The 18,938-nt window shown below is 54.6% G+C and overlaps 1 long non-coding RNA gene across 1 annotated transcript in view; it reads right to left on the bottom strand.

The window, feature by feature from the left end:
- LOC140392454 (uncharacterized) overlaps positions 1-16,234 on the bottom strand; it is a 55,390-nt gene extending 39,156 nt beyond the window's left edge. The window contains exon 1 of the long non-coding RNA XR_011935366.1: positions 16,049-16,234. This is a non-coding gene — a long non-coding RNA (uncharacterized lncRNA). The remainder of the gene's footprint in view (positions 1-16,048) is intronic.
- Between the last annotated feature and the right edge of the window lie 2,704 nt (positions 16,235-18,938).

The raw sequence follows: 18,938 nt of genomic DNA, 5'->3' as shown, positions 1-18,938 counted from the left end.
TTACTGGGGATCGGGGGAGATTCACTGGGGATCAGGAAGAGACTCACTGGGGAACGGGGAGAGACTCACTGGGGACCCGGAATAGACTCACTGGGGATCGGGGAGAGACTCACTGGGGACCGGGAATGAGACTCACTCGGGATTAGGGAGAGACTCACTGGGGATCATGGAGAGACTCACTGGGGATCAGAGAGTGACTCATTGGGGATCAGGGAGAGACTCACTGGGGATCGGGGGAGACTCTCTGGGGATCGGGGAGAGACTCACGGGGGATCGGGGGAGACTCACTGGGGATCAGGGAGATACTCACTGGGGATCGGGGGAGAGACTCACTGGGGATCAGGAAGAGACTCACTGTGGATCAGGGAGAGACTCACTAGGGATCGGGGAGAGACTCACTGGGGATCGGGGGAGAGACTCACTGGGGATCAGGAAGAGACTCACTGGGGATCAGGGAGAGACTCACTGGAGATTGGGCGGAGAGACTCACCGGGGATCGGGAGAGACTTATTGGGGATCAGGGAGAGACTCACTAGGGATCGGGGAGAGACTCACTGGGGATCGGGGAGAGACTCACTGGGGATCGTGGGGAGAGACTCACTGGGGATGAGAGAGACTCACTGGGGATCAGCGAGAGACTCACTGGGGATGGGGCGAGAGACTCACTGGGGATCGGGGAGAGACTCACTGGGGATCGGGAATGAGACTCACTGGGGAGCAGGCAGAGACTCACTGGGGATCAGGGAGAGACTCACTGGGGATCGGGGAGACTCTCTGGGGATCGGGGAGAGACTCACGGGGGATCGGGGGAGACTCACTGGGGATCAGGGAGAGACTCACTGGGGATCGGGGGAGAGACTCACTGGGGATCAAGGAGAGACTCACTGTGGATCGGGGAGAGACTCACTGGGGATCGGGGCGAGACTCACTGGGGATCAGAGAGAGACTCACTGGGGATCGGGGGGAGACTCACTGGGGATCGGGGAGAGACTCACTGGATCGTGGAGAGACTCACTGGGGACCCGGGATAAACTCACTGGGGATCGGGTAGAGACTCACTGGGGATCGGGAATGAGACTCACTGGGGATCAGGATGAGAATCACTGGGGATCAGGGAGAGACTCACTGGGGATCGGGGGAGACTCACTGGGGATCGGGGAGAGACTCACTGGGGATGGGGCGAGAGACTCACTGGGGATCGGGGAGAGACTCACTGGGGAGCAGGCAGAGACTCACTGGGGATTAGGGAGAGACTCACTGGGGATCGGGAATGAGACTCACTGGGGATCAGGATGAGAATCACTGAGGATCAGGGAGAGACTCACTGGGGATCGGGGGAGACTCACTGGGGATCGGGAATGAGAATAACTGGGGAGTGGGTGAGACTCACTGGGAATCGGGGGAGACACACTGGGGGAAGGGAGAGACTCACTGGGATTCGGGGGAGAGACTCACTGGGGATCGATGGGAGACTCACTGGGGATCGGGGATGAGACTCACTGGGGATCAGGGAGAGACTCATTGGGGATCGGGAGCGACTCACTGGGGACTGGGCGGAGAGATTCACTGGGGATCGGGAGAGACTCACTGGAGATCGAGGGAGACTCACTGGGGATCGGGGATGAGACCCACTGGGGATCAGGGAGAGACTCACTGGGAATCGGGGGAGAGTCACTGGGGGCAGGGAGAGACTCACTGGTGTTCGGGGGAGAGACTCACTGGGGATCGATGGGAGACTCACTGGGGATCGGGGGGAGACTCACTGGGGATCAGGGACAAACTCACTGGGGATCGGGGGAGACTCACTGGGGATCAGGGAGAGACTCACTGGGGATCAGGGAGAGATACACTGGGGATCAGGGATAGATACACTGGGGATCGGGGAGAGACTCACTGGGGTTCGTGAGACTCAGTGGGGATCAGGGAGAGTCTCACTGGTGATCGGGAGAGACTGACTGGGGATCGGGGGAGAGACACACTGGGATTCGGGGGAGACTCCCTGGGGATCGGGGAGAGACTCACTAGGTTCCGATGGGAGACTCACTGGGGATCGGGGAGAGACTCACTGGGGATCAGAGAGAGACTCACTGGGGATCGGGGAGAGACTCACTGGGGATCAGGGGGACACTCATTGGGGATCGGTGGGAGACTCACTGGGGATCGGGAGAGAGACTCACTGGGAATCGGGAATGAGACTCACTGGGGATCGGGGGGGGACAGAATCACTGGGGATCAGGGAGAGACTTACTGGGGTCAGGGAGAGACTCACTGGGGATCGGGGAGACACACACTTGGGATCGGGGAGAGATTTACTGGGGTCAGGGAGAGGCTCACTGAGGATCGGGGAAAGACTCACTGGGGATCGGGAATGAGACTCACTGGGGTTCAGGGAGAGACTCACTGGGGATCAGGGAGAGACTCACTGGGGTTCAGGGAGAGACTCACTGGGGATCAGGGAGAGACTCACTCGGGATCAGGGGAGACTCACTGGGGATCAGGGAGAGACTCACTGGGGATCTGTGAGAGACTCACTGGGGATCGGGAATGATACTCACTGGGAATCACGGAGAGACTCACTGGGGATCAGGGAGAGACTCACTGGGGATCGGGGAGACTCACTGGGGATCGGGGAGAGACTCACTGGGAATCAGGGAGAGACTCACTGGGCATCGGGGAGAGACTCACTGGGGATCAGGCAGAGACTCACTGAGGATCGGGGGGAGCTACTCAGCGGGGCTCGGGGAGAGACTCACAGGGGATCAGGGAGAGACTCACTGGGGATCTGGGAGAGACTCACTGGGGATCGGGAATGATTCTCACTGGGGATCGGGGGAGACTCACTGGGGATTGGGGGACACTCACTGGGGATCGGGGAGAGACTCACTGGGGATCGGGGAGAGACTCACTGGGGATCGGGGAGACTTACTGGGGATCGGGGGAGATTCACTGGGGATCAGGAAGAGACTCACTGGGGAACGGGGAGAGACTCACTGGGGACCCGGAATAGACTCACTGGGGATCGGGGAGAGACTCACTGGGGACCGGGAATGAGACTCACTCGGGATTAGGGAGAGACTCACTGGGGATCATGGAGAGACTCACTGGGGATCAGAGAGTGACTCATTGGGGATCAGGGAGAGACTCACTGGGGATCGGGGGAGACTCTCTGGGGATCGGGGAGAGACTCACGGGGGATCGGGGGAGACTCACTGGGGATCAGGGAGATACTCACTGGGGATCGGGGGAGAGACTCACTGGGGATCAGGAAGAGACTCACTGTGGATCAGGGAGAGACTCACTAGGGATCGGGGAGAGACTCACTGGGGATCGGGGGAGAGACTCACTGGGGATCAGGAAGAGACTCACTGGGGATCAGGGAGAGACTCACTGGAGATTGGGCGGAGAGACTCACCGGGGATCGGGAGAGACTCATTGGGGATCAGGGAGAGACTCACTAGGGATCGGGGAGAGACTTACTGGGGATCGGGGAGAGACTCACTGGGGATCGTGGGGAGAGACTCACTGGGGATGAGAGAGACTCACTGGGGATCAGCGAGAGACTCACTGGGGATGGGGCGAGAGACTCACTGGGGATCGGGGAGAGACTCACTGGGGATCGGGAATGAGACTCACTGGGGAGCAGGCAGAGACTCACTGGGGATCAGGGAGAGACTCACTGGGGATCGGGGAGACTCTCTGGGGATCGGGGAGAGACTCACGGGGGATCGGGGGAGACTCACTGGGGATCAGGGAGAGACTCACTGGGGATCGGGGGAGAGACTCACTGGGGATCAAGGAGAGACTCACTGTGGATCGGGGAGAGACTCACTGGGGATCGGGGCGAGACTCACTGGGGATCAGAGAGAGACTCACTGGGGATCGGGGGGAGACTCACTGGGGATCGGGGAGAGACTCACTGGATCGTGGAGAGACTCACTGGGGACCCGGGATAAACTCACTGGGGATCGGGTAGAGACTCACTGGGGATCGGGAATGAGACTCACTGGGGATCAGGATGAGAATCACTGGGGATCAGGGAGAGACTCACTGGGGATCGGGGGAGACTCACCGGGGATCGGGGAGAGACTCACTGGGGATGGGGCGAGAGACTCACTGGGGATCGGGGAGAGACTCACTGGGGAGCAGGCAGAGACTCACTGGGGATTAGGGAGAGACTCACTGGGGATCGGGAATGAGACTCACTGGGGATCAGGATGAGAATCACTGGGGATCAGGGAGAGACTCACTGGGGATCGGGGGAGACTCACTGGGGATCGGGAATGAGAATAACTGGGGATTGGGTGAGACTCACTGGGAATCGGGGGAGACACACTGGGGGAAGGGAGAGACTCACTGGGATTCGGGGGAGAGACTCACTGGGGATCGATGGGAGACTCACTGGGGATCGGGGATGAGACTCACTGGGGATCAGGGAGAGACTCATTGGGGATCGGGAGCGACTCACTGGGGACTGGGCGGAGAGATTCACTGGGGATCGGGAGAGACTCACTGGAGATCGAGGGAGACTCACTGGGGATCGGGGATGAGACCCACTGGGGATCAGGGAGAGACTCACTGGGAATCGGGGGAGAGTCACTGGGGGCAGGGAGAGACTCACTGGTGTTCGGGGGAGAGACTCACTGGGGATCGATGGGAGACTCACTGGGGATCGGGGGGAGACTCACTGGGGATCAGGGACAAACTCACTGGGGATCGGGGGAGACTCACTGGGGATCAGGGAGAGACTCACTGGAGATTGGGCGGAGAGACTCACCGGGGATCGGGAGAGACTCATTGGGGATCAGGGAGAGACTCACTAGGGATCGGGGAGAGACTCACTGGGGATCGGGGAGAGACTCACTGGGGATCGTGGGGAGAGACTCACTGGGGATGAGAGAGACTCACTGGGGATCAGCGAGAGACTCACTGGGGATGGGGCGAGAGACTCACTGGGGATCGGGGAGAGACTCACTGGGGATCGGGAATGAGACTCACTGGGGAGCAGGCAGAGACTCACTGGGGATCAGGGAGAGACTCACTGGGGATCGGGGAGACTCTCTGGGGATCGGGGAGAGACTCACGGGGGATCGGGGGAGACTCACTGGGGATCAGGGAGAGACTCACTGGGGATCGGGGGAGAGACTCACTGGGGATCAAGGAGAGACTCACTGTGGATCGGGGAGAGACTCACTGGGGATCGGGGCGAGACTCACTGGGGATCAGAGAGAGACTCACTGGGGATCGGGGGGAGACTCACTGGGGATCGGGGAGCGACTCACTGGATCGTGGAGAGACTCACTGGGGACCCGGGATAAACTCACTGGGGATCGGGTAGAGACTCACTGGGGATCGGGAATGAGACTCACTGGGGATCAGGATGAGAATCACTGGGGATCAGGGAGAGACTCACTGGGGATCGGGGGAGACTCACTGGGGATCGGGGAGAGACTCACTGGGGATGGGGCGAGAGACTCACTGGGGATCGGGGAGAGACTCACTGGGGGAAGGGAGAGACTCACTGGGATTCGGGGGAGAGACTCACTGGGGATCGATGGGAGACTCACTGGGGATCGGGGGAGACTCAGTGGGGTGGGGGAGAGACTCACTGGGGATCGGGGAGAGACTCACTGGGGATCGGGAGCGACTCACTGGGGATCGGGGGAGAGACTCACTGGGGATCAGGAAGAGACTCACTGTGGATCAGGGAGAGACTCACTAGGGATCGGGGAGAGACTCACTGGGGATCGGGGGAGAGACTCACTGGGGATCAGGAAGGGACTCACTGGGGATCAGGGAGAGACTCACTGGGGATTGGGCGGAGAGACTCACCGGGGATCGGGAGAGACTCATTGGGGATCAGGGAGAGACTCACTAGGGATCGGGGAGAGACTCACTGGGGATCGGGGAGAGACTCACTGGGGATCGTGGGGAGAGACTCACTGGGGATGAGAGAGACTCACTGGGGATCAGCGAGAGACTCACTGGGGATGGGGCGAGAGACTCACTGGGGATCGGGGAGAGACTCACTGGGGATCGGGAATGAGACTCACTGGGGAGCAGGCAGAGACTCACTGGGGATCAGGGACAGACTCACTGGGGATCGGGGAGACTCTCTGGGGATCGGGGAGAGACTCACGGGGGATCGGGGGAGACTCACTGGGGATCAGGGAGAGACTCACTGGGGATCGGTGGAGAGACTCACTGGGGATCAAGGAGAGACTCACTGTGGATCGGGGAGAGACTCACTGGGGATCGGGGCGAGACTCACTGGGGATCAGAGAGAGACTCACTGCGGATCGGGGGGAGACTCACTGGGGATCGGGGAGAGACTCACTGGATCGTGGAGAGACTCACTGGGGACCCGGGATAAACTCACTGGGGATCGGGTAGAGACTCACTGGGGATCGGGAATGAGACTCACTGGGGATCAGGATGAGAATCACTGGGGATCAGGGAGAGACTCACTGGGGATCGGGGGAGACTCACTGGGGATCGGGGAGAGACTCACTGGGGATGGGGCGAGAGACTCACTGGGGATCGGGGAGAGACTCACTGGGGAGCAGGCAGAGACTCACTGGGGATTAGGGAGAGACTCACTGGGGATCGGGAATGAGACTCACTGGGGATCAGGATGAGAATCACTGGGGATCAGGGAGAGACTCACTGGGGATCGGGGGAGACTCACTGGGGATCGGGAATGAGAATAACTGGGGATTGGGTGAGACTCACTGGGAATCGGGGGAGAGACTCACTGGGGATCGATGGGAGACTCACTGGGGATCGGGGGGAGACTCAGTGGGGTGGGGGAGAGACTCACTGGGGATCGGGGAGAGACTCACTGGGGATCGGGAGCGACTCACTGGGGATCGGGGATGAGACTCACTGGGGATCAGGGAGAGACTCATTGGGGATCAGGAGCGACTCACTGGGGATCGGGGGGAGACTCAATGGGGATCGGGCGGACAGACTCACTGGGGATCGGGAGAGACTCACTGGAGATAGAGGGAGACTCACTGGGGATCGGGGATGAGACCCACTGGGTATCAGGGAGAGACTCACTGGGAATCGGGGGAGAGTCACTGGGGGCAGGGAGAGACTCACTGGGGTTCGGGGGAGAGACTCACTGGGATCGATGGGAGACTCAGTGGGGATCGGGGGGAGACTCACTGGGGATCAGGGACAAACTCACTGGGGATCGGGGGAGACTCACTGGGGATCAGGGAGAGACTCATTGGGGATCAGGGAGAGATACACTGGGGATCAGGGAGAGACTCACTGGGGATCGGGGGAGAGACTCACTGGGGATCAAGGAGAGACTCACTGTTGATCGGGGAGAGACTCACTGGGGATCGGGGAGAGACTCACTGGGGATTAGGGAGAGACTCACTGTGGATCGGGGAGAGACTCACTGGGGAACGGGGAGAGACTCACTGGGGGATCAGGGAGAAACTTTTTTTAAAAAAATATTTTTATTCTCCTTTTTCACATTTTCTCCCACATTTACACCCATCAACAATAAACAATAATCAGCAAGATATGTCAATCCCCAGAATAACAACGATCCCATCCACCCACCAACCCCCAAACATCAGCCCGCATGTTTACATAAACAAATGACAAAAAGGAATCGGGGATTACCCGTAGTCACCCTTAATCTACACAGACCCCCGCCCCCCCCCCCCCAACCACCCCGCTCACCCCCCCCCCCCCCCAACTAATGTTCGATGTTATCTAGTTCTTGAAGGTGCATAATAAATAGTGTCCATGACTTGTAGAACTCCTCCGAGCTTCCCCTCAGTTCGAACTTAACCTTCTCAAGGGTCAAGTATTCCAACAGGTCCCCCCGCCACGCCAGGGCACTGGGTGGAGAGGCTGCTCTCCATCCCAGCAGGATCCGCCTTCGGGCGATCAACGAGGCGAAGGCTATGATATCTGCCTCCGCTCCCGTTTCCTGGCTGGTCCGACACCCCGAATATGGCCTCCTGGGGACCAGGGTCCAGTTTCACACGCACCACCTTGGAAATTACCCTAAACACCTCCTTCCAGTACTCCCCCAGCTTTGGACAGGACCAAAACATATGAACTTGATTCGCAGGCCCCCCCCCCACCAACGCTCTCACACATCCTCTACTCCTTCAAAAAATCGGCTCATCCTCGCCCACGTGAGGTGCGCTCTATATACCACCTTCAGCTGTATCAGCCCCAACCTCGCACATGAGGTGGAGGCATTCACTCTCCGGAGCACCTCACACCAGACCCCCTACTCTATAACCTCTCCCAGCTCTTCCTCCCACTTTGCTTTGATCCCTTCTAGTGGTGCCTTATCCTCTTCCAGAATAGCTCTGTACACCGCTGACATTGCCCCCTTCTCCAGTCCCCTTGCCGTCAACACCTCCTCCAGCAATGTGGAGGCCGGTTCCTCTGGGAAGCTCTGTATCTCCTTCCTGGCAAAGTCCCGAACCTGCATGTACCTAAACCCTTCTCCCTGTTCTAGCCCATACTTCGCTTCCAGCTCCCTCAATCCTGCAAACCGACCCCGAAGAAACAAATCTTTTAGCGTCTTAATCCCCTTCTCTTCCCATTTCCGAAAACTTCCATCCCACCTCCCTGGCTCAAATCTGTGGTTTCCCCGAATCGGCATTTCCCTTGACCCTGCCCCCAACCCGAAGTGTTGGCAAAACTGCCTCCAGATTTTCAATGAAGCTATTATTACCGGACTCCCTGAGTATTTCCCCGGAGCTATCGGGAGCGGCGCTGTTGCTAGTGCTTTCAGCCCCCACCCCCTGCACAAACCCTCCTCCATTCTGACCCAGCTCCGCACTTTCTCCACGTTCGCCGCCCAGTAGTAGTACAACAGGTTCGGGAGACCCAAACCCCCTGCCTGCCTTCCCCTCTGTAGCAGCACCTTTCTCACTCTGGCCACCTTCCCTCCCCATATGAATGAGGTAATCCTTCCCTCAATCTCCCTGAAAAAAGACTTTGGCAGGAAAATCGGTAGGCATTGAAAAATAAACAGGAATCGCGGCAACACATTCATTTTAACCGCCTGTACCCGACCCGCCAGTGACAGAGGGAGACTGTCCCACTTTGCCAGATCGGCTTTCACTCTCCCCACCAAACTAGTGATGTTGTACCTGCGAAGCCTCCCCCACTCCCGGGCAATCTGCACCCCCAGATACCTAAAATGAGTCCCTGCTCTACGGAATGGCAGCCCCCCCACCCCTGCCCCCACCCCCGGCCGAGACACCACAAAGTACTCACTCTTGTCCAGGTTCTACTTGTACCCCGAGAAAGACCCAAATACCCGCAGTAGCTCCAATATTCCTCCTATCGACGCACTCGGCTCCGACACATACAGCAGCAAGTCGTCGGCATATAAGGACACCCTATGCTCTATCCCCCCCCCCGCACTATTCCTTTCTGTGGTAAGAACCGGTGCCGTCCCAGCAGCCTTCACTTCTGTAACATCGCTGCTGGATACAGTTCTATCTGATTAAAGCTGAATCGATATGACTCCTCGTGGTCTCAAGAGTATTGATTGTGCATCAATTTAATCAGATAAGTACTTTTGAAGGATGGATCTCTGCATCAAGCCGGCGTGCCTTCAGCTCAGCCCTCACGCAGAAAACTCTGCCGCGATTTTTAAGCATTGGCTGGCGTGCTTTCAGAGCTACCTCGATACGGCTGCCGACACCCCCACGGAAAGGCAGAAGATGCACCTTCCAAGCTCGCGGGTCAGCCCGGCGATCTACCCCCTGATCAAAGGGGCGACGAACTATGATAAAGCCATGGAGCTGCTGGAAGGACATTACATTCGTCCGCTGAACCAGGGCTACGCCCGTCACCTGCTGGCAACGAGATGGCAGAGCCCAGATGAGACACTCGAAGACTTCTACCGGGCACTGATAGTGCTGGGCCAAAACTGCGGCTGCCCAGCGGTGACGGGGAACGAGCACACTGAACTTTTAATCCGAGACGCTTTTGTGGCAGGTATGGTTTCCCCCGACATCCGCTGAAGGCTCCTCGAAATGGATACACTGGGCCTCACCGTGTTTAGCACCGACCATCTAGCCATCCTAGGCTACGTAGTGCGAAATGGAGTCATAGGCCCCGACCCTGAATGCATGCGCCCCCTCATGGAGTTCCCCCTCCCTCACTGCCCCAAGGCCCTAAAGCGCTGCCTAGGCTTCTTTAGCTACTATGCACAATGGGTGCCTAATTACGCCGACAAGTCTCGACCCATGATCCAGTCCACAACCTTCCCCCTGTCGACGGAGGCCCGCCAGGCCTTCTGCCGCATCAAAGCGGACATCGCAAAAGCCACGATGCGCGCCATCGACGAGTCCCTCCCCTTCCAGGTCGAGAGCGACGCGTCCGACGTAGCTCTGGCCGCCCCCCTCAACCAGGCGGGCAGGCCCGTGGCTTTCTTTTCCCGCACTCTCCATGCCTCCGAAATTCGCCACTCCTTGGTCGAAAAGGAGGCCCAGGCCCTAGTAGAAGCTGTGCGGCACTGGAGGCATTACCTGGCCGGCAGGAGATTCACTCTCCTCACCGACCAACGGTCGGTGGCCTTCATGTTCGATAATGCGCAGCGGGGCAAGATAAAAAAACGACAAGATCTTGCGGTGGAGGATCGAACTCTCCACCTACAATTATGAAATCTTGCACCGTCCCGGGAAGCTGAACGAGCCTCCTGATGCCCTGTCCCGCGGCACTTGTGCCACCGCACAGGTAGACCACCTCCGAGCCCTCCACGAGGTCCTCTGCCACCTGGGAGTCACCCGGTTCTTCCATTTCATTAAGTCCCGAAACCTGCCTTACTCCATCGAGGAGGTCAGGACAGTCACCAGGGACTGCCGAATCTGCGCGGGGTGCAAACCGCACTTCTACCAACCAGAGAGGGTGCATTTGATAAAGGCTTCCCGTCCCTTTGAACGCCTCAGCATGGACTTCAAAGGCCCCCTCCCCTCCACCGACCGCAACACGTACTTCCTTAACGTGACTGACGAGTACTCCCGGTTCCCATTCGCCATCCCCTGCCCAGACATGACCACAACCACCGTCATCAAGGCCCTCCAAAGTATTTTTACACTGTTCGGTTTCCCCGCATACATCCTCAGTGATAGGAGGTCCTCCTTTATGAGCGACGAGCTGTGCCAGTTCCTGCTTAGCAAAGGCATCGCCTCGAGCAGGACGACCAGCTACAGCCCCCGGGGTAACGGGCAGGTAGAAAGGGAGAATGGAATGGTCTGGAAGACCGTCCTGCTGGCCCTTAGGTCCAGGAATCTCCCAGTCTCCCGCTGGCAAGAAGTACTCCCAGTGGCCCTTCACTCCATTCGGTCACTGCTATGTACTACCACAAACCAGACACCTCACGAACGTCTCCTTGTTTTCCCCAGGAAGTCCTCCTCTGGGACCTCTCTCCCAACCTGGCTAGCGACACCCGGACTCGTCCTGCTGCGGAAACATGCGAGGGGGCACAAGTCGGACCCGTTGGTCGAGACGGTCCACCTGCTGCATGCCAACCCCCAGTACGCCTACGTAGCATTCCCCGACGGACGCCAAGATACGGTCTCCCTTCGGGACTTGCCGCCCGCCGGAGCCCCACGCGCGCCCGTGCCACTGTTGTGCCCCCTTCCCCCCGCAGCACCTGACCGGAGGGTCAGTACTGCTGCCGGAACCCCGACCCAGCGCCGAACAGGCACCGACGCCCCCTATAGGCACCCCACCCTGCCTATTTTTCGCCCCTACAGTACCGCCTAGGGGTGACGAAACTGCCTGGGAGGAAGACACCACGTTCCCGGAGTCACAACCACCGGGGCCCTCCCCAGGATCGCCGCCAAAACTTAGACGCTCCAGTAGGACGACCAGGCCACCAGATCGTCTGATTGCAGCACCATGAAAAAATAAACAACACAAGAACTTTCTCCGTTACCCTCGACAGCATGGTACCTGCAATACCTGGTCCTACCATGCAAAGGCGGCAGTGACACTGGCCATCACCCCGCTGGCTCCTTTTTTAACAGGGGGTGAATGTGGTAATACCAGGTATTGCAGTACCTGAGAGGTGAATGACCATTGGCTAGACCGCAGGGTCTACCATTGGGTAATGTACATAGCCCCGCCCTGAGAGGCGGGGTATAAGAACCGGTGCCGCCCCAGCAGCCTTCACTTCTGTAACATCGCTGCTGGGTACAGTTATACCTGATTAAAGCTGAATCGATATGACTCCTCGTGGTCTCAAGAGTATTGACTGTGCGTCACTTTCCATGCTCCCGAACTCAATGCGATGGCCAACGGCTCAATCGCAAGTGCAAACAGCAGGGGGGACATAGGACATCCCTGTCTCGTCCCACGGTGGAGAGAAAAGTATCTCAAACTGATATTATTTGTGCGGACACTCGCCTTCAGTTCCTTATATAATAGCTTTACCCAGTTCACAAACCTTGGTCCAATCCCAAACCGCTCCAGCACTGCCATCAAATACCCCCATTCTACCCGATCAAACGCCTTCTCGGCGTCCAATGCCACAACTACCTCAGTTTCCTTTCTTTCCGCCGGTGCCATAACAACGTTCAAAACCCTCCTAATGTTCGAAAACTGCTGCCTCCCTTTCACGAACCCCGTCTGATCCTTCCCCCATCACCTTCGGGAGGCACTCCTCCAGCCTACCCGCCAGTACCTTCGCCAACACTTTTACGTCCACATTCAGAAGTGATATGGGCCGATACGACCCACACTCCGTCGGACCCTTATCTTTTTTTAGTAGCAGGGAAATCGATGCCTGCCCCAAGGTTTGGGGCAACACCCCCTTCCCTATCGCCTCCTCAAACATCCCCACCATCAGGGATGCCAACTTATCCTTAAATGTTTTATAATATTCCACCGGAAACCCATCCGGCCCTGCCACCTTCCCCGACTGCATCCTCCCAATCGCATCCTTTATCTCCTGCTCCACTATTGCTCCTTCTAATGTAGCCCTGTCCCCCTCCCCTAGCCTCGGGTACTCCAACCCATCTAGAAATTCCTGCACCTCACCGTCTCCCCCGGGTGGCTCTGACTTGTACAACCTCTCATAAAACTCCTCAAAAACCGTGTTAATCAGCACTGGGGCCACCACCAACTTCCCTGCCCTATCCTTCACCTGAAGAATTTCCCTTGCCGCTGCCTCCCTCCGGAGCTGACCTGCTAACATCTCCCTGATCCCCAGTGATTCTCTCCCTGATCCCCAGTGATTCTCTCCCTGATCCCCAGTGATTCTCTCCCTGATCCCCAGTGATTCTCTCCCTGATCCCCAGTGAGTCTCTCCCCCGATCCCCAGTGATTCTCTCCCTGATCCCCAGTGATTCTCTCCCAGATCCCCAGTGAGTCTCCCCCCGATCCCCAGTGTCTCTCCCCGATCTCCAGTGAGTCTCTCCCTGATCCACAGTGTGTCTCCCCCGATGCCCAGTGAGTCTCCCTGATCCCCAGTGAGTCTCTCCCTGATCCCCAGTGAGTCTCCCCCGATCCCCTTGAGTCTCCCCGACTCCATGTTCATAAACTGCACCCCTTGCTCGTCTCAGTTGGCGCACCGCCTTCCTGGTGGACAGTCGGTCGAAGCTCGCCTGTAGTTAGGATCAGGGAGAAACTTACTGGGGGTCAGGGAGAGAATCACTGGGGATCAGGGAGAGACTCACTGGGGATCGGGTGAGAGACTCACTGGGGCTCGTGGAGAGCACGGGGCAGCACCGTAGCATAGTGGTTAGCACAATTGCTTCACTGCTCCAGGGTCCCAGGTTCGATTCCCGGCTTGGGTCACTGTCTGCGCGGAGTCTGCACGTTCTCCCCGTGTGTGCGTGGGTTTCCTCCGGATGCTCCGGTTTCCTCCCACAGTCCAGGTTAGGTGGATTGGCCAGCTAAACTGCCCTTATTGTTGGGTGGCATTACTGGGTTATGGGGATAGGGTGTAGGTGTGGGCTTGGGTAGGGTGCTCTTTCCAACAGCCGGTGCAGACTCAAAGGGCCAAATGGCCTCCTTCTGCACTGTAAATTCTATGATTCACTGTGCATCGCATGAGACTCACTGGGGAGCGGGGAGAGACTCACTGGGGATCGGGGGAGACTCAAGGAGATCGGGGAGACTCACTGGAGATCAGGGAGAGACTCACTGGGGATCGGTGCGAAACTCACTGGGGATTGGGGAGACTCAAGGTGATCGGGGGAGACTAACTGGGGATCGGGGAGACTCAAGGGGATCGGGGGAGACTCACTGGGGATCAGGGAGACTCACTGGGCATCGGGGGAGACATACTGGGGATCAGGGAGAGACTCACTGGGGATCGGGGAGGAGAGACTCACTGGGGATTGGGGAGAGACACTGGGGATCGGGGGGAGGCTCACTGGGGATCAGGGAGAGAATCACTGGGGATCGGGGAGAGACTCACTTGCGTGAGTCTAGGTCTGGGATCTTCCCCAGCACTCTTTTAATAAAGTCAGCATCGTCCCAGTTCGGAGCATATATGTTCACCAGCACCACTCTCCTCCCCTACAGCTTGCCCCTTACCATAAGGAATCTGCCCCCGTCGTCTGCGATTACGCCCTCCGCCTCAAATTGAACCCACTTATTGATCATAATTGCTACCCCCCTGGACTTAGAATCCAAGTCCGAGTGGATGACCTGGCTGATCTAGCCCTTCCTTAGCCTAGTCTGGTCAGACACTTTTAAATGTGTCTCCTGCAACATAATTACGTCCGCCTTTAGAACCCGCAAGTGCGCGAACACATGTGCCCTATTGACTGGCTCATTTAGTCCTCTGATATTCCAGGTGATCCAGTCCCCCATTGGCCGTCTGCGGGAACGGAGGATCCCACTGTCGGAGGGGGCACCCTGGTCTTTTGACACCAGTTTTTTGGCATAAAAGACCAAATTTTCACGACGCGATGGGGCACAGTCCCTGAAATGGAGAATCCAGCCCAGGGTTTCCCATTGTGGGCCATCCCAAACCGCCGGGAAATGCGTGGGCGTGGGTGCGCTGCTGGCGGGGTGGAGGATTCTGCTGGAAGAAACCCGCAGATTTTGTTGACAACAAAATGTAAACATTTATTTGTTTAACCCCATTAAGTTTCCAAATTTTTCATCACTTTTTTTACCCAATCTCTTCATTTTTCTCCTGCATTCTAATCCTTCATTGTGATTTTTACCTTTTCCCTTTTAGAGGGAAAATATCAAATGATTTTGAGCATCTTATGCTACATGCATTGACTGAATTGACAGCAGTGCTGTTTCATCAGAGCTAACAGCAAGAAGTCATTTGTTTGTTCCTTTCACTCAACGTGATACAATTTTCTGCCAAACAAGCTCGCAGTGTGCAGTCCCATCTAGAACAGACAAGAACCCTCATAATTAAAGCCAGAAAATTCATCTGTTAGACAATCCAAGTACATGACCCCTGGGCCCTGATCGGTACATAACCAGATTGCTGGCTGTCTTATTTATTTTGACGTAGCGACGCACTCTGCCAAGGGTTCATATGCCCCCTTAGAAACTGTGGCTGCACATTCTGAAAATACGCACAGGAAATTGATCCTCAGACAAATGATAAATAGCTAAAAAAAACAGGAGCGGTAACAGGGAGAAAATGAATGGAAGTCAAGAAATGGTAGAGATGGATTTGGTGGCAAGGGACATAAATCACTGGATTCTGTGAAAGGTTCTCAGTTTTAAATTAAATACAAATGTTTGTTCATTTGATCCATATTGTACACAATGCAGTATTTTATGTGCGTTAATCCGACGTGAAAGAAGTGCGGGAAACGCAAGTTGTAGCAGTGAATTCAATCACTGGCTCGGAGGGGTTCAAACACTAGTCAGGAAAGGAGAGCTCGGGGCTTAGTGTATTCATTGGATTTCCAGATTTTTCCAGCACAAACTCTTTGCCTTGAATCTCTTAGTGCCAACAATAACCTTTAAAATATTTAAAAATACAACATTTATAAATTATACACTTGCTTTCCATTCCTCTGAAGTAATGAAATGTAGGTTTGTGAAGCATTTAACAGTCGCAACTTACTTTATTTTCTTTGGCCTTTGTTAGCATATGTTGAAATGACTGAAACGAGAATCCTGTTAAACAATCCATTGATGCTAATTCATTTCATGCTGCACCAGTAGCATTCATGGATGGTACCATAGCAGTAAGCATTGCAGCCCATTACTGGATCCTGGCATATAGGTGCCACATATTATTACAATGGGTGTGAACGTGTCTGCTAAAATAGAAAAGAAGAGGATTTCAAATGAACACATACAGATTCTGGTATGAAATCAATTGCTTTCTCCTTTATTTCTACGTCGACGAAGCAATATTTTGATGGTTCTTTCTGGCTATGGCCGATTAACTGAGCTTGAATCATTTCACATCGTGCTGAACTCAATGTTCACATTGAATGTGGTTCACTCCTTGCCACCATTTTGAACAAATTCGCAGGGAAATGATTCAGTGGTTTTTAACTGAGATTGTCCACAAAACAACATGGAGAATAATTTCTTGATCTGCCTTTGCTCACAGTACGAGTTATACCCTAATCAGCACATTGAAACTAGGGAGGAAAACATGCTGCAGTGCTAGGTAATAATTGTTCTATTAATTGGTGCTGGCCAGGCATAGAGAATGTATAAGTTCCCAGTGGGTCCAATAATTAGTCCTTCCTTACACTTACATAGGATTAGTAGTGACTCATCGAGATGAAATAAGTAATTAGTTAATTGGGCTTATTTAAGATACAGTATTTTTAGTTATCCAATTGTGTAAAGATCTAAATGACTTGGAAGTGTCCCATGTGGCTCATAGGGGGAGATCGGTCCTGTTGTCTGCCTGGCATTCACAGCCTTGTTCCTGTCTGGCTGGCCCTGTTGAAGGTGTTGGCTGGTGTGCTTGAGGGCTTCTGTAAACGGCAGGAACCATAGAAACTGGAATGAGTGGTGGATTGGGCAAATAATTATTTCAGTTCATCAGATTTTTTTTTTTTTGCTTAACTTCTGTAAAAAGGGGACAGTTTCGGTAACCTTTCATTTGATGTTGCTCACGGGGTAAGCCAATGGCCAGAATTCTCCACCTGGTCACACTAGTGGGGTCTTCTGGTCCGGCCGACGCTGGATCCCCCGCCACAGTTGTCAGAGCGGCGAGGGGTGCATTCAACAGGATACCCCATTGACAACAGCAGGACAAGAAGATCCCACCACCAGCCAATGGGGGGCCACCTCTGCTGCCACAAAACATGTGGAGGGTTGTGTAGAAAATCCCACCCAATGTTTAATTTAAGGAAATGCACTTAGTTTGACCCATATATGTATGAGGTGTAGCCTCAAAATGTTCTTTTTGTTTTAGTTTATTTCTTAAGATGTGGGCAATCTGGCTCAGTCAGCATTTGTTGCCCAACCCTAATTGCCCCTGAGAAGGTGGTGGTGAGCTGCCTTTTTGAACCGCTGCAGTCCCTGTGGTGTAGGTGTACCTACAGTGCTGTTAGGGAGAGAGTTACAAGATTTTGACCCAGTGACAGTGAAGGTACGGAGATATATTTCCAAGTCAGGATGGTGTATCTTCAGTCAGCTCCTACAATGAACAATCCTTCATCGGTCGGCGAGGCGTTCATTATTGGCCTTTGCTTTAGGAATACATACGGGCGGGATTCTCTGTCTCGCCAGACCCGTTTTCCGGTGCACCTACGTCCCGGCAGCTTGCCAATGGGGTTTTCCATTGTGGCCACTCCCACGCCGTCGGCAAAGCAGAGGATCCCGCCGACCGAAGACCCCACCCACAGTTTTTATCAATTGAACCTTAGCAGATCACAACATTGGCAGTAGCTAGACATGGATCATTTGTGTCAGTAATATCAGTAGAAGTTGACGCCCTCCTCTGAAGTGGACTCAAAATGTGTGTTGTGATGCAAGTTGCAAAAATAATTACTGCGAAGATTTATTTCAATGATATCAGTGATTTCTTGAACTTGAGACCCAACTTTGAATCTCATTCCTGATTCTGACTTGCCCCAGGCAGGAGGCTTTGCAGTATTGGCTGATAAAGTGCTGAAGTGAGTTAAGCAAGGGAGTAATATTGACCAACTCTACTGGAATACTGTTGAGAAAAACAGTGTAGGGGAATAGTTGCAGAACAGGAAAGAGACACATTCAATTCCAGAGACATCTGCAGTTAAAAACTCATTCTGATGGTTATGGGTACAGAATTTGACTTTAATAGGGAATTTTTAATTGAACAAAAGTGAGTTTACTGGGCATCTAACTCCACAACGTGACACTGTTTTAAAACTCATTGATTCTATTCAGATCATGCTGAAGAACAATGTGGTCATTGGCAGATATGAATAATTGTGTATTGTGTACCTATTCAGAAATTGTATTTGGTCTCAACTTACAAGAACTGTGTTATGATCCCCATAGAGACTGATGACTCTTAAAAAGAGTTCAGGATTTCCCAGTGACCGCTGCAAAAAATGACATGACAAGATTGCATGTTTTAAGACTTTGACTGCAACAAATCAACGAAACTCAACATCGATTAAACATTATTCAATAGACAGCTAATACACTAAACTGTAGAAAAGGCATTCTCCAGTAAATTCTTAACACAACTGTAACCCTATGCCAAATGTATGTTATGGCACATTCTCAGTGGATATGGGGCCTTGTATTGAAAGTCCCAAATGTCTTCCAGCGATTCAACAGAATATCTGCTCCCTGCATCACTAGGGTGAACCTTCCAGTGCCCTTTTAGACAAAGTTCCCTTCACTCATTCTTCTCAGCGTATTTGAATGGACATCCAGCAGCCAGGCACCCTCTGGTCACTTCTTGGTCTTCAACTCCCCACAACAAGCTTCGGTTCTTCGGAAAGGGATTACATCCTCACCCGTACTTTGCTTGGTGATTAAACGGAAAACAGTCC

Source organism: Scyliorhinus torazame, chromosome 16, assembly GCF_047496885.1.
Source record: "Scyliorhinus torazame isolate Kashiwa2021f chromosome 16, sScyTor2.1, whole genome shotgun sequence".
Taxonomy (NCBI): Eukaryota; Metazoa; Chordata; class Chondrichthyes; order Carcharhiniformes; family Scyliorhinidae; genus Scyliorhinus; species Scyliorhinus torazame.
Note: the sequence above shows the minus strand (reverse complement) of the source record. Positions and strands in the feature narration are given on the sequence as shown.